This window comes from Pleurodeles waltl, chromosome 2_1 (genome assembly GCF_031143425.1).
Source record: "Pleurodeles waltl isolate 20211129_DDA chromosome 2_1, aPleWal1.hap1.20221129, whole genome shotgun sequence".
Classification (NCBI taxonomy): Eukaryota; Metazoa; Chordata; class Amphibia; order Caudata; family Salamandridae; genus Pleurodeles; species Pleurodeles waltl.
This window is the reverse complement of record NC_090438.1, coordinates 316,417,775-316,431,298: the sequence shown is the minus strand read 5'-3', so window position 1 is coordinate 316,431,298 and position 13,524 is coordinate 316,417,775. Positions and strand designations below refer to the sequence as shown.

Here is a 13,524-nt window from a genome sequence, read left to right as displayed (position 1 = left end):
TAGGCAGGGAGTAGTGCACTCTGAATACAGTCAAGGTGTTAGGACCTTGAGGACAGCATTTGGGGGTCATTCCAGTAGAGGTCTGCACAGGGGACCAGGTCATGTCATGTTGGAACTGGTCCGCTGGGAATGAAGGAAAAGGTATTTTAGAGATTGTTGCATCCTTGTAGCCAAAACAAGAGGGCAGCTTTAGTACACGTTGAGCCTGCTTCTTAGTCCTAGGTACTAGAGAGAGAAAGACGGTTGAATCTTCAAGGCTCTCCTCAGGTCACAGACAGGAGGCCAAACCATCCTCTGTTCTTCCACAGGTCCAGATGTGATCTGAGGAGGATACTGGGTTGCCAGGAATCTGTAATTTAGGACCTTGTAATATTAGCCATTTTACTGACAGAAACTTATACTGTGGTACCCTGTGTAAAGTGTGACTGTTTATTCTTTCCTTCTCCAATATTTATTTGTGATACCTGTGCTCATCTGCTGTCCAAATTGCCTCTTTGATATCCTTGATGATACAAACATCTTGTTATTCCTTGCACCATGTAATGTGGCCCCCTGACATGGTGAATAGTGCCACACTACTTGTTCACTCCCCCAAATAGAACAGCCTGACATACAGCCTACGTTACTCAGAACCCTTCAGTGGCAGCTATCTTGGGCGTGGCTGAGTATAAATGTCAATCACAACCGCAACAGAGAAGGTGAATAGTGCCACACTACTTGTTCACTCACCTAAATAGAACAGCCTGACATACAGCCTACGTTACTCAGAACCCTTCAGTGGCAGCCATCTAGGGTGTGGCTTAGTATAAATGCCAATCAAAACCACAACAAGAGGTCAGTCTAGAGTGAGTCCAAAGTGAATGGACAACTCTTAGAGAATTTCCAGATTAGCAGATCCAAGGACAGTTTACCTTTGTTTTCTCAGCACCTGTTTACCCGCAGAGGAGGTTACAGGAAATATCACTGTATGACCAGGTAGGCCAAAGTCGTAAGTTAGGGTGTGGTTCTCCAAAACCATTTGCCTAAGTACAGGATTATTTGTGAGGACAGGCCATCAAGATAAAAGGAACATTTTTGTGAGGGTAGCAAAAAGACTGAATCTGAACTCCCAAGTAATCTCAAGACTGATCTAACAAACGCTCTCTAAGGATTCCTTTACATTTGAAAATGAGGAAAGAAGCGTTCAATCGATGGTCAAGTACTAATAAAGAGTATGTTATTCTGTTGATTTGTCAAGTCTAGTATTAAGGAGAAAGTACGTTTGATTACATGTTTCATAAGAAAAAATATTTGAATGTGTAATCTGAATTTATGACATTAAGTGAAGAGACCCTAAATAAATTAGAAATCCTAGACCTTTGCAGCCAATCACGTCTCCTATCCACAGTGTGAAGGAAAGAAAGAGCATAATGATATGGTCCCCAAGGTAGGGAAGGAGATAGACTTGATTAGTACACATAGGAAGTGTTCAGGTTAAACAGTGAGTAACTGTTCTTTGTCTTGCAATCTCCTTCACAGCTGGACCTTTTTCAAAACCTTTCCCCTCACTCTGCCACATTGGTTGCCTGTTGTAACATTTCACAACACTGGTAGTGCTGAGGGGAGGGGGACATGTGAGCATCATGCCACCCCCAAGGAAGATGGACACTAGAAATAAGAGCTCCTGGAGTGCCACATTTATGGTGCTTTGCAGTGATCAATGGGGTAAAAGATCAGATTGGTGACCCTATATACTTTCCTAGCACTTCCTGTGTGTCATACTGTAAGCTGTAGATTCAACAGATGGAGGATACACTCAATGAAATTAACAACAGTTAATCAAAAAAATAGGACTGATGATGTGCTCGATGTGTCGTCTGTCCAGAAGAGTAACAGACATAGGCCCTCATTGCAACCCTGGCGGTCTGTGACCGCCAGGGCGGAGGGCAGCGGAAGCACCGCCAACAGGCTGGCGGTGCTTCCTGGGCTATTCTGACCGCGGCGGTAAAGCCGCGGTCAGAAAAGGGGAACCGGCGGTTTCCCGACGGTTTTCCCCTGGCCCAGGGAATCCTCCATGGCGGCGCTGCTTGGATGCTCTGGGGCGCTGGAACAACAGGCATGAGCCTTTGAGGCTCACCGCCAGGTGGTACCGTTCCTGCAGGGGGAGGTGAGAAGCAGCTCCACCCAGTGCAGGCTCTGTTCCTGGCCACAGAGTGACAAAGGCACTCTCCTCAAGTGGCCAGAAACTTGTCTGGTTGTGGCAGGCTGGCAGGAACTGGTCAGTCTAACACTAGGAGTCGGACTGGTATACAGGGGGCATCTCTAAGATGTCCTCTGTGTGCATATTTCAATATTCCCCACACTGGCATCAGTGTGGATTTATTGTGCTGTGAACTTTGATACCAAACTTCCCAGATTTCAGTGTAGCCATTATGGAACTGTGGAGTTCATATTTGACAGACTCCCAGACCATGTACTCTTTATGGCAACCCTGCACTTACAATATCTAAGATTTGGCTTAGACACTGTAGGGGCATATTTCTCATGCAACTATTCCCTCATCTGTGGTATAGTGTACCCTGCCTTAGGACTGTAAGACCTGCTAGAGGGGTGACTTACCTATGCCACAGGCAGTGGGATGTGGGCATGGCACCCTGAGGGGAGTGCCATGTCGACTTAGTCATTTTCTCCCAACCAGCACACACAAGCTGTGAGGCAGTGTGCATGTGCTAGTGAAGGGCCCCCAGGGTGGCATCATGCATGCTGAAGTCCTTAGAGACCTTCCCTGGCCGCAGGGCCCTTGGTACCAGGGGTACCAGTTACAAGGGACGTATCTGTGTGCCAGGGCTGTGCCAATTGTGGGAACAAAGGTACAGTTTAGGGAAAGAATACTGGCGCTGGGGCCTGGGTAGCAGGATCCCAGCATCCTTTCAATCATAACTAGCATCAACAAAAGGCAAAAGGTTAGGGGGTAACCATGGCAAGGGAGGCATTTCCCTACACATGGGATATATCGTCCAATTTTTTTATGAATGGTTTTTCTTCTTTTTCAGTTCCTGCTGTACTCGTTAATCATGGGAGGGATAAGGGTGGTCTGCTTACCCTTATTTCTTTAAGACTTGAGTGTACTGTATCCAAAATTCAAACCGGGTGTCCTAATTTGGCTGGAGTTCTGCTGAAATTTAACAATTCACCTACCATACTTGTAGAAAACTTTTACAATGCTCCTACTTTGGCTGCTACCTCTAGTATTGTAACATATCTCAAAGGGTTGGTTGATTTCCTGCCCAAAGCCTGCCTGGAGAATAGTTATGTTATTCTTGCTGGGGATTTTCAATTTGCACCCTTGCCGGAACTGGTGTTTTAGTCAGCCTGATGAATTAGATAGTCCTTTTTTAAATTGCTTACAGTTTTTGCACACTCTTGAGGAAGGTTATATGAACACATTTCTAGCTGGTCTCCGATTCCGGCACCTCCTCAGAGGGATATGTTCCCACTTTTACTGGTAGAGGTGCTCATAAGTGTCATTGATTTTCTTTTCATATTTCCCTCTTTGAACAACTTTTTAGTGAACTCTGGGGTTATCTGGGGTTTATTGAGTGATCATAACCCCCTTTCAGTTACCTTCCACTGGAGCCATAGTCAAAAGCTCCTTGTTTAACTAGCCATGTTCAATGGGAGCCTTTCTTCCCAGGGACAGCACATTCCAAGATTGACTCTTGTTTAAACAATAGTTCAGCTGATACTGTTGTTCCTCTTAGAGGCATTCAAGGCTGTCTCTAGAAACTGTAAATGGGTATCAGATTGTTGAGCTTAATATAAGAGCACTTTACAAGAGCAGAAGAGGGTGTTGGCTGGGAGTCACCTTAGGGATATTGGCGAATTCTGGGAGATTGTTAACTGCCCACTCCTAAAGACTTCATTGGAACCTGCTTTGCAGTCTACCATTCTGCCCAGTGTATGAGTTCAGCACTTTAAATCTATATATGATATGCCTACCTCATCCCTTACTGTTGGGATACAAACAGAAGCTTTAGCCCAAATCAGTTTAAATTAAATGAGGTACAAAATGCTATATGTGTACTTCCCGCCATCAAGGCTCCTGGCCCTGAGGGGGGGTCGTGCTAGACATGTTTAAGTCTGAATTCGATTTTTAGGCTCCCCTTTTAACACTATATTTGAACGCAGTAGTGAAAATTCATATTCATGAAGCTCCTCTACCTCTGTGGTTGTTGTTGTTTTTAAGAAAGGCAACTGCTCAGACCCCAAGTGCTATAGGCCCTTTTGATTGATTACCTCCTCAGTTAAGATAGTTGGTCACATCTTGCTGAATAGGCTTGTTAAATGGGCATAGGAGCAGAATGTTAAAACTTACTTTCAGTGTGATTTTAGTCTGGGCCTAAGCACTATTGAGTAGTGCCTTAATTTGTATTTGACTACTGCTAAGTAAACAATTGCTACACGAGGGGCACTACATCTTGCATTCATGAACCTTAGTACAGCCTTTAATAAGGTAAATAGGAAGAATCTTTGAGTTATCATGTTGGTTACAGGGGCAAATTCTCAGCTTTTTCTGATCTGCAAGACGTTCATGTTAACCTTATAGCATCAGTGAGATATCGTGAGGTGGGTGAATGCACAGGGCACTTTAAACCATCATGGGGTTTGTCAACGCTGAATTTTGGGCCAGTTTCAGTTTACATTGTATGTTAAAGCTTGGAAAAGTCACTGACTCAAGTTGGCAGGAACACGCCCAAAATTGGTTCTCGCCCCACCCCAGTTCTGCAATATGCAGATGACGCAGTTCTTATTTCACGCACTGCACTGGGTCTTGAGGTTTTTCTGAACTGATTTGTAGAATTCATGGAAAGTCTTGACTTAAGCACAAACCTTTCCAAGTTCATGTCATGGTTATAGCCCCATGGTCCCTCATGACAAGGACTTACTGCATTAAGGGCAAAACTCCTAGTCAAGTTTCTGAGTTTTCCTACTTGGGCATTCTATTTGATTCTCATCTGTCATGGTCCTCTTTGATATTAGCTAGAGGGCACATTTACAAGAAGCACTGTTTCAGTGTCCAATTTTGCCTCTAGGCTGGGCCGTAAACATGTTAAAACCAGAACAAAGAGCAAAGTATATTTATGTAGCTGCCTATGGTATTGAACTTTGGGGGTATACCAATGTGTCTTCCCTGCAGGTTCTTGAGAACATGTTTTCAAGGAAACTCCTCTCCTGGTCCAAGAGTTTATCCTCCTTCATCATCCATGAGGAATTAGGGATTTACTTTTTAGAGGACACGTTGATGTCGCAGCCCTTAGTCCTTTGGGTCTTGGTGTGGGTTCACCCAGGTGAACATTTAAATCATTTGTTATTAAGAGATTGTTCGTTTCTTGACTGAGCCACAAGCATTCATTGGATTAGCTATGTAATGGATTACTTTATCAAGTTGGCTCAACATTAATTTTTTAATCATCCAGAGTCCCTAGTCAGAGAGGATTACACTTTGACCAAAAGAGATTTTGCAACCTGGAGGGCTAGGCAGAGGGCATTATTAGTGAAGGAGAAGTTGAATGTTAGAGCATATTTTCCACTACAGACTACCCTTTAATAGAACCATATCTCTCATGCAACATGTCTGATTAACATTGGTTCCTTTTATTTTTTTTTAGATTAAGAATAATACATCATCTACTTGCAGTTCTTCGTGGAAGTTCATATGGTACTACTTTTATCCGTTATAGCTGCAACAACTATTTGGCCCAGGGCACTTTGCACTTTCCTATATTTTTCACTTCCTTTAAAAGACTAAGAAAGCTTCCTATTGTTCCATTGCTCGCAGATTAACAGTTTGCACAAGTCCAAACTGCACTGTTTTGTTTATTGACTTGTTATAATTTAGTTCACTACTTATCTGGAGCAGTCCATTTGGGGAAAACGTTATTTGCTGTATGATGTGTATTCTCACGGGCTGTTCCACTGATGTTTTTAATTTTTGTATTTCTCATTAATTGTTTTTAATTGTTTTGGAAATGTGTTCTTTTATGGTTCCAAGTGAAACTGAATAAAAATTGATGACTGTATTTAAAAAAATCACAGACAGAAATATTTGCTGACCAATATATTTTGCGTGGCTTAATGCTGCCTTCTAAATATAGGTCCCCAGATGGAGCTTTCTGTGGCAGAGGGGCGTGCAACGGGTGTTGCTTTGGGCGTACCCACACAGCACCCATTGCTTCTTGACACTGCCCCAGATTTACAAGAAAATGTAAATCTGAAGCAGTGCCAAAAACTAACACCACCCCAGGGGTGGTGTTAGCATGGCGTAACACATGAAAAAAGCAAAACACCATGAATTAGTTTTTATTTAGGTGTACCTTCCTGCACACAAACAATCATTAATTAATGATGATTTTCTACTTCTATGTGTGCCCCATTCTGTAGAACACTTAGAAGTAACAAATCACAATTAATGATTGATTATGTGCAGGAAGGCTCCTTCCTGCACATAAACAATCATTCACTGCAATGCAGACACCCTTGCACTATGGTGCAAGGGTGCTTGCGTTGCTGCTAGGCAGCTAATTTAGTGCTAGTGCTAGGGTAAACAGGGTTGCACCGTATTCTAGTAAATAAAGCACATTCCTGCCATTTGTAAATGATGCAGCTTGGCGCAGCAAAATTGCTTGCGGCACCACACTGTGCCATTTTCCTTCTAAATATGCGTCATAGTGTCCCATTGGTTGTAGATTTACTAACACTAAGTCCATTTTGGTTATATTCAGGACATGATATCGATGTCAGACGATATTCTGACAATTATACTCCTTGTACCATGTATTGACAGTTCCACAGTTGACATTTTAATTATTGATTCCTTTATCTATAAATGATAAATAAGGGCATTTTTATGTCAATCCTGAAAATGTCATAACACATCATTAGTGAGAGTGAAAATGGGCAAAATGATCTGCTGCAGTGACTTAATGGATTGGGATATCTGGGCTGGGTAGAACAAATGGGACATGTGGTGTTTATGTGGATGACACCCTGGACTAGCAAGTAGGTGGCATAAGCTACTTAAGTAAACAGATGACGTAAGATCCCAGAGACACATTGGAACTTAAAATGGGTAGACCGCAGGAGCAGTCCAAGCAACTGATAACATTTTGAACTTTCCTCCCATTGTTAGTGGTGGGATGGATAGCAGTAATAAAAATAATAGGACTGCCCAGATATTTATATGTCTTTCGGAAACTGTTCTGCCAGATGTCCTGTAAATTACTTAAGGAATGGGATCAGCAAAAGAAACTGAAATTACAATGTGAGAGTGGACAGCTAGCCCTTACAGACTTGCAGTATAACATGAACATAACTTAAGCACCTGGCTCGATCTGGCTCCTAACTAGTGCTGGTATAGCTTGTGTAAATCAGTGTAGCGTAATCACGCAGAATTACCTAACAATGCCGCAAGATTAAACCAGATTACTTGATAGAAGAGTAATTCTGTGTTTAGCCCTATTTCTTAGCACACAATTCCTCCCTCACATCCAAAATAGACCGGCAGGTGTATTTTGCGCAATGAAATACTGCTATATGCATCAGAGCACAAATAGCAAGTGTTAGTAGCTGCTCACGCTCGCTAAACGTGCTCCTGTGGTAGGATTTTACCCCAATTTAAAGCTTACAAGAGCTGGCTTATGGTCGGCTGTCGTAGGGAAAGAGCTGAGCTAAATATTTATATTGAGGCCAGAGATGGTCACAGGTATTGACAAAAATGAAGACGGAGATGCTAGGGTGGTCCCAAGAATTAGAAACCATTGTATTTGGACTGATTGAATGCTGTTGATTGATCTATGTAGAGAGCTCTTTGTGTGGGGGACCTGAGGGTATACCCCTGGGATTAAATATAACCGAAACAATGTCATTTGAATGATAAGAATTAGCAAAAAGCCTTCAGACATATCTCTGGGCATTCTGGTAATGCAACGTGCAAGTTTATCCAGTGGAAATGTTTAAATAGAATATATTTCACTACTAAATTAGTGAATTGTGCAACTGTGTTTTTGGAATCATTTAGCAAATAAGTTGCAGAGAGCCCTAGGTGGCATGATACCAAAAATTCTGGAGCAGTGCCTCCTTGGGTTATACTTCACCGAGGGACTTTAGGGCGGTGCAAGCGGTGTGGCCTCACTGGGTGCTGACCTCAGGGGGGCGCAGTGTTTACCAATAACTTGTGAAACTTGCGATTTAAAACCACCTTGTGAAAAGTTCCTTGTGCGTCCAGTCTTCAGGAAGCAATTAAAATGTCAAGATATCTCTTGTGATTAATGTTCCTGCTAGGGAGAGAGATGGGAGATTTGTCTAGCGGCAGCTTTGACTTGCCAAAAAGCAGAGGTCTTCAAACTGGGGGGCGGGCCCCCCTAGGGGGGCCTGAAGTGATCCCAGCGGTGGCCCCAGACTCTGGCCAAAATAAATATTATACAGCTAACAGGCCTTTGTTTTAAGCAGAAGCATGTTATTGCAGTTTTAAAAAGGTAACAGTACTTAACTGCAAAGTTTAAATAGGTTTAGACATATTTAAACATTGCCATGTTTATAAAAATAATTGTGAAAAATTCTGAGGGGGCCCAATGATTTTTCTTTTTCAACTGGGGGGGCGCGGCATTAAAAAGTTTGGAGACCTCTGCCATAAAATAGCGTAGAGGGTTAATATGCCTGCTGCAAAGAACATAACTATATTTACCAGCATTTTAAGACAAATTAATGTATGTGAAAGGGGGCTGTGGAGAGATGAGGGGTACATTTGCCGGGTGGTAGTGAGGGAATCCGAGAAGGTGGTCATGGGTTGGTGGGGGGGGGTGCAAAAAAAGACTGGATGCCACCAGCGCTATAGTGTTGCAAAAAAGGTGTATTGTGACATACTGGACACAGCGCAGTGCCCTTATGGTGGGGAAATGGGAAATAGATCTGTATGAATGTGCACTAGCAGAAGTGAAGAGAACACTTCTAGTTCACACTCATCAGAAGTTATTCGATGGCTGGCAGGAATAGGCTCAATTAGTGGAGATGTTTTGAAAGTCTAAGGAAGGGATGAAGCCTACCACAGATATACAGGGTACCGGATCTCAGTGATATTTGATCAATGAAAGTGTGGGTGAGAGGAGTTATATCACTGTCTAGATAGTACACCATAAATCACCCATGACTGTATATCCTTGCATGGAAATTCCATGTCGTTGAATATCCTGCAAATTTAAAACCAATGAAAATTGTTGGGAAAGATGCCATTTAATGAAAATTATTCATTAGTTTACTTTCCACCTTTTATCTCAACTCTGTCCATGTTTACTGAAGCAAACACCTGGAAGGGTAAATTAAATTGAAAAGGGAGTAGCACCTGTTAAAAAATCTCCAGCCAGCACTCAGGGGACCAATGTGCAATGAACAAGAAAAGGTAACACATGATTAAAAGTTCTTCCACCACTGAGTCCAGGGGCAAGTTCAGGAACACTTTATCAAGTGAGAAGGTGGAGACGCTAGTTCTCAACTCTTGAATATGGTACGCACCTGCCAATACTAGGAGGACAGAAACTGTGAATTATAACAAGCTTACAACACCATCACTTAAGCTGTCAGGGTAAAGTCCAAATTCACACTTACCTACTTAAAGGATAGCCTTCCATTACAGCCAGTCACTAATCACAGTTTCTTTTTCAAGGAACTGAGGAATGGTTTGCTTTCTTTCTTCCCTAGCCTTAAATACCCACATTTATAATGTATATAAATAGCCTTCCATAATGCCATATACTCTCATGAGCAAGGTATATTGAATGCTAATAGATGGAGGAAGGTTCATTTCTCAGTACTGTTCTGCTAGCAATATCACTTTTTATCACTCAAAGCAAGTACAGAACTAAAGAGGTGGGTAATATGCAACTCCAGAGGGACTGAACAACCTGCTTAGACTACATTATGGGGTTAGGTAGGCTAACCTCTCCTATAATGAGAAATCAACACCCAAAGGACATCACTTTAGGGAGAACAGACAGTATGGAGTGTCTCAGAAAGCTGTACCTGTAATGTGGACACTTGCCACTGTTCCTGCCCTGTCTAACACAAGCTGATTCATGTAAATGCTGGTGCTTCTTGTAAGACATTGGGTTATTAAATGAGAGGGGTAAAAGCACCACTCAAATATTAAACACAGTCCTTGTCAGTTTGAACCACAAAAGTGATTAAATAAACCTGTGCTAACCCTTTGTTAGCTTGGCGCAAAAGCAGTCAGGCCTAACTTTGAGGAAATGTGTAAAGTATTTATGTAGAAGTCACATAGTCATAAAATGAGAAGACCCCCACAAGAAAAATCCCAAACCAACTTAGAAAAATAGAGTAAAATCTATTAAATAAAATTACACCAAAGCAAAAAAAAGCCAATCAGTAGAACTGGAATTAGAAAATTTTAAAGATTTAGGTGGAAATAGAAACAAAGAAGCACAAAGTGCCACTCATGGTTATCTAGACCAGGTCAAAGTAAAAAGGTCAGACCAACCACATTGGAACACGGGTCGAACACAGGGACCAGATTTGTTCTAGTGGAGAGTTTAACTTCTCAAAGTTCAAGTCCACGTGAGGAGCTGCAGTCAGAAATGTATTTTGTCAGGGAAGGAGATCGATGTCGGCATGTGGAGCTTTAATTGTCGGTGCAATGAATGGGTATTGCTATAGGTTGGCAGTTGATGTGGGCAGTCACTGTTTGGCATGCAGAGCAGGTCGTGGTTGGAGGTTCACATTGGCGGGAGACGGTGTGACCGGTGCTGACGCAAAGTGCCCACTTGCGGGTCGCAAAGAGCCCTAACTCTTCTGAACTTTCATCTGGAGTGCAGATTTCTCTAAATTTGACGTAGGAGGAGTACAATCTGATGTCAGCCAAGGGTCAAGGACCTGAAGGGCACCTCTTAGGAATGAGGACTCACTCTAAGGGAGGCCAATTGCAGGGATAAGGCAGTACTTGGCATGTCCAGTTGGTGCTGGTCAGCTGGGCAGTTGCAGAATGGCCTCTGAAAGCTTGTTTTGTCCCTGCAACTGAAATAGGACATCGGCCAATTGACCCTTGGAGTCATTTGCACGGATCCTGGGTTCAAGGCAAGCATGTCCAGCCTTCCTTTTTCAGACAACAGGAGAGTCCTTCTTATGAATCTTCCACAGGTTCAGGAGTGTTCTGATGAGTGGTTCTGAAGGTGCCACTTTTATACCTGGTGCTAGCTTTTGTGTAGTGGAAATCCCTGGCCTACTCCCAAACTGGTTCTGATCAGTTCTTCCACTTCCCTTGGTCTTGGATCCATACTGTATAAGCTGACAAAGGCAATAACAGGCCTGGTGTCAGCTTCCTTTGTGTGTGCTCGAGGCAAGGTCCTTTGATGTGTAATCAGGGCAGGGCACAGCTCCTCCTCACCCATCCTTTCAGAAATACCCCCTCCCTTTATACCCAGGCCCCTTTTCCCCCATATCTTGAAGGAATACACAACCCACAACAGGAAATGAAATGAAATTTCGATTTTGGAATCTGGTGATCCGGGTTCGAGCCTCGGCATTGGCGCAATGTCCTGTGATTCTGGGCAAATCATTTAATCTGCACGAGCCCATGGACAGCGCCTTGGGACCCTCACGGCTGTGCTATATAAACCTACATTTACTAGGGACTTACAAGCACATTAAATATGTCACTTAGGTGTGCACCAATTTACCATGTTTAAGGGAGAGAGCACAATCATGTTTACCATGGTTAGCAGGGTTAAAGTGCACAAAGTCCTAATCCCAACAAAAACAAGTTAAGCAAACAAATGGGGGGCTGAAGGCAAAAGGTCTGGGGGAATGACACATCAAGGATGTCAGGTCTAACTCTGTCCTACTTTACAGCCCTGGTAGTGGTTGGCTTAACTGATAAATAGCATAACTGCAGAGTTTGTGAGACAACTAGGCCACTTAAGCACTTCTGCAAAAGCAGAAGATGCTGACCTTCATCCCAAGTGCAACAGGAGACAGGCACACTGTCTCTGCTTGAGCTGAGGCATACCCTTAATTAGGTGTGTTTGGCGCAGTATAGGACAGTGCACCTAATTTCACTGAAAAAGGTAATGTCCTCAGCACAGGTGCTCACTCCGACATTTCACAAATGGAATAAGGAGATCATAATAGTGAAAGATAGGCCACTATTTAAAATGTATTTCCATCTTTCACAGGAGGTGAATCAACGTCTGACTGAAAAGGGGGGAGGCATTGCCCTGCAAATGAGTGGTTTGGGGGGGGGTAAGGGTTTTTGGGTGGCAAGGATATTTTTAGTGTTGAGGGTGGGTAGGGTATTTTGGGTGGCAATGGTATTTTTTAGGGTTTAGGGTGGGTAGGGGTTTTGGGTGGCATGAGTATATTTAGGGTTTAGGGGGTCGTGTTTTTTGGGTGGCATGGGTATTTTTGGGGCTTAAGGTGAGTAAGGGTTTTTGGGGGTAAGGGTATTTTTAGGGATTAGGATGGGTAGGTTTATTTGGGTGGCAAGGGTATTTTTAGGGTTTAGGGTGGGTAGGGTTTCTGGGTGGGAAAGGTATTTTTAGGGCTTAGGGTGGGTAGGGGTTTAAGGCTTAGGGGATTGATAATGTAATTTATATATGTATGTGCGTGTATATGTGTGTGCGTATATATATATATAGATCTATACATACATATGTATGCACGTTTGTGTGTGTATGTGTGTATATATATCTATATCTGTATGTATACATCTATATTATTATATAGCCATTCATTGTAAAGGTGTGTGCGTGCTAAACATTTTCATGGTAATTACATGCTTGGTAAAGACCAACGTGTGGTTAAGACTGCGTTGTAATAGCTTACATTATAAAGACATGAGTGCTTCCCACATATAACTTTTCTGTAGTATTCACAGGCTCGAACTGTCCTATTGGGCAATTAGGGGATGCCCAACGGGTTAGTCTGACAGTCAGTGTGTAGGCTGGGTTTTTCTTTGGCTGTTTCTGGCCTGTTTTATGGTTCGATGGGCCAGTTTTACTGTTATTTTCCCTAATATTAAAACAAACCTTGCCTGCAGCAATCTCAAATCCATGCAATGTTCCACCTTTCGAATACAGCATATCTTTACAAGGTCGAAACTGCCCCAATTTGCAACCACGTGCCACTTTTTAGCTATCTAATTTACTAATGGTGGCCAGTTTTATTTAGGTGTCCACCCCTATTGTCTGTGCCAGCATGCCTCTAAAAACGCCCAATTCTCCCTAAGGTTCAAGTGTCTTTTTTAAGGATTCCCACGCTGCCCACAAGTTTCTTGCCCTCAGAGAACCATACATTTAACGTTACACGCGAACACTGCACAACAAAACACTCTACTTCCCTATATTCTTCTGCTTAATTGCCTAAACGAAAAAACAACCTTTCTCCCTATGGGTTTCTGTCTACTTACCAGTTCTTTGTCTTTCCTGAATATCTAACTAAATCCAGAAAGGAATCAGGAAGCATTTGGGCTATACATTCAAA

The 13,524-nt window shown here is 42.8% G+C and overlaps 1 protein-coding gene across 2 annotated transcripts in view; it reads right to left on the bottom strand.

Annotated features, from left to right (window-relative positions):
• The window catches only part of LOC138264458 (sodium- and chloride-dependent neutral and basic amino acid transporter B(0+)-like), a 245,105-nt gene that overhangs the window by 49,403 nt on the left and 182,178 nt on the right, over positions 1-13,524 (bottom strand). The window lies entirely within an intron of this gene.